The sequence below is a fragment of the Trachypithecus francoisi genome, unplaced genomic scaffold, assembly GCF_009764315.1.
Source record: "Trachypithecus francoisi isolate TF-2019V2 unplaced genomic scaffold, Tfra_2.0 Contig01531, whole genome shotgun sequence".
Classification (NCBI taxonomy): domain Eukaryota; kingdom Metazoa; phylum Chordata; class Mammalia; order Primates; family Cercopithecidae; genus Trachypithecus; species Trachypithecus francoisi.
The window spans coordinates 648,456-651,465 of record NW_022681437.1 but is presented as its reverse complement, the minus strand read 5'-3'; positions in this window follow the sequence as shown (position 1 = coordinate 651,465).

Below are 3,010 nucleotides of genomic sequence, written 5' to 3'. Positions count from 1 at the left end.
TGGTAAAATGAACTATCAACGAATTATTTTTTCATATACTTGGTAATGACTATGTGAGCAAAATTGATTTTGCATTTTCTCGTTAATGTGACACACAACACAGAAATGAAAGTCCTATTTTTTCTAGCTGTTTTAGTCTGTGGACTTAATTGCTAGTTTGAAAGTAATATTAGGTAAAATTTTACTCTGTAAGAAAGAGCATATTTTGACATGTTGACATGTTAATATATTGACACATGGGAAAGAAATAAGTAAATGTAAATGACAACTAATTAAGCAACATTATATAGTGGATATGGGAAAGGTAAAAAATATCCCAGCACTTTGGGAGGCGAGGTTGGTGGATCACCTGAGGTCAGGAGTTTGAGACCAACCTGGCCAACGTGGTGAAACTCCGTCTCTACCAAAAATGCAAAAATTAGCCGGGCCTGGTGGTGGGTGCCTTTAATCCCAGCTACTTCAGAGGCTGAGGCAGGAGAATCACTTGAACCCCGGAGGCGAGGTTGCAGTGAGCCGAGATTCCGCCACTGCACTCCAGCCTGGGCAATAGAGCGAGACTCAGTCTCAAAAAAAAAAGAACAAAAAAAATCGCAAATATGCAAAATGCATATATGTTTGTTTTGTGTATAATTATGTGATAAATTCTGAAAATCATCATATAAAATAAAAAATATTAGAATATAAAATCTTCCATGCATTGCCCCAATTTGTTCATTCCTGTTCAAATAGAATGGAAAGACAAATTAAAATGGAGAAGGGCTGACTCATAAAAAATAGCAATGATTTCCTTTTCTTTTAACTTTTTAGGGAAGAAACGGATTGGAAACAAGACTATATGTTGTGTAGGGAACACTGAAGGATTCTATTTGCATTTCAGTGCTTAATGGCTTTTACTAGTGATTTAACTTGTTTTCTCTACGTTTTTAAAACTCTCAGAGTCTTTGGCTTCATTAAATGTTATTTCTTTGTAAAACACATATTATGTGATAATACAAAAAATTGTTAAATCGGTGGCATTCATTAAGACTGCATCCAGCACTGTGGAGAACTTGGAGGTCAAGGGAAATTCTGCACAAAAGTAGAAATATGAGGAAATTTCTGAACTGTGTTAGCCAATGTATGTTAGTGCTTTGACCACATATTTAAGGAAGGATGAGGCAGTGTGGGCTGAGGGACATTGGAGATGGATTAAGAGTGAAAGAGTAATTGGCTATGTTAGAAAATAGTGGCTTGCATTGCATGATTCTATATCACAGGTACTTATTTAGAGTATGCATGCATTTCTGATACTGCATAAAGCAAGACAGTGATGAAGTTACATAGTTGTCTATTAGGATATTTGCCCTATACCCTTCAGTTTTCTGTTTGAGGTTTTTGAAGGATTAATGATTTCTGTCATGCATCATAATCTTCATACTATCTGTATAAGGATTATGATGGTGATAAATGAGAAGAACATGTGAGTATTCCAAACTCCTATCGACCCTACCCAGTATACTAAAGATTACCAAGTGGAGAGTTATTTTGGTATATTATCACTTCATAATTTTTATGTCTCAGATACAGTACATTTATTTATATAGCATATCACATAGGTCTCATTGGGATCATATAATGGTTTATGAAATAATCTGTTTTAAGATACTATTTACTTATAACTATAAAACTGTGCATTTTTGTTCTCTCAGAGGATCTGGAACAGTGTGATTTCTAACTCAGAAGGAGGGGAGATTTGATTGTTTCTTCTTGAGTTAACAAGTTTCCAATCTCTTTTTTTTTTTTTTTTTTTTTTTTTTTGTTGAGACGGAGTCTCACTCTGTTGCCCGGGCTGGAGTGCAGTGGCCGGATCTCAGCTCACTGCAAGCTCCGCCTCCCAGGTTCACGCCATTCTCCTGCCTCAGCTTCCCGAGTAGCTGGGACTACAAGCGCCCGCCACCTCGTCCGGCTACTTTTTTGTATTTTTTTAGTAGAGACGGGGTTTCACAGTGTTAGCCAGGATGGTCTCGATCTCCTGACCTCGTGATCCGCCCGTCTCGGCCTCCCAAAGTGCTGGGATTACAGGCTTGAGCCACCGCGCCGGCCCAATCTCTTAAAAATATTCACTGCGTAATAGTTTCAAGATTTAGAATCATAAAATACTACTCATTCCTAAATGATTCAAGAATACAATTTACTATACTATTTAATTTTATGCTTTTTTTGTCCCGTGCCTATCAATTGGATATTCTAGCCATCTTTCACTGTCCTGGGTGCAGGCATAGCTGAAGGTTACTGATCTCCTGATCTAGATTAGTACTGTCCAACAGAACTTTCTGTAGTAATAGAAATATTCTATAATCTGTGCTGTCCAGTACTTAAGTCCTTAGCCACACTGGACAATTGAGCACTTAAAATGTGCCTAGTACAACTAAGGGATTGAATTTTTAATCTGACTTAAATTTAATTTTAACAGCTACACACAACAATATTATATTGGACTGCACAGCCCTAGATGCTTATAGTCTAAAGATAACTATTGTATGGAAAAGAGAGTTCTTTTTTCAAGGCATAATCAATCACCTTTATTTCTCATTTTGTTCTTGTGCTCTCTATAAATCAAGTCCCGATGTAAAGTAATTTCATCATGAAGAACACTGGTCTTTATTTTCCAGGGTCGTCAGGTTATATAAAGAATTAATGCACCATGTGATCACAGTTTCCTAGAGCGAGTGCCAGTTGTAGCAAGTGTAAAATAGTTGCGTTTGTTGTAGCTTCTTCTATGATATCTGTTAAGGAGTTGGATATCTCTGAAAAGAAAAAGAAAAATATTTCAGCATTTCTAATATCTTCTGGAATAGGAAAATATTTTACGTTTATCAACTATATAGAAATTATAATTTAAAATGAAATACTGGCCATTTTCACATATTTTGTACTCTGTGACAAACTGAAATCATTACAGCGTAAGTTATAATTCTAAAAACCAAAAAGTCTCACAAGTCATTGGAGCCTCTAGTACCTAATGAAAAGA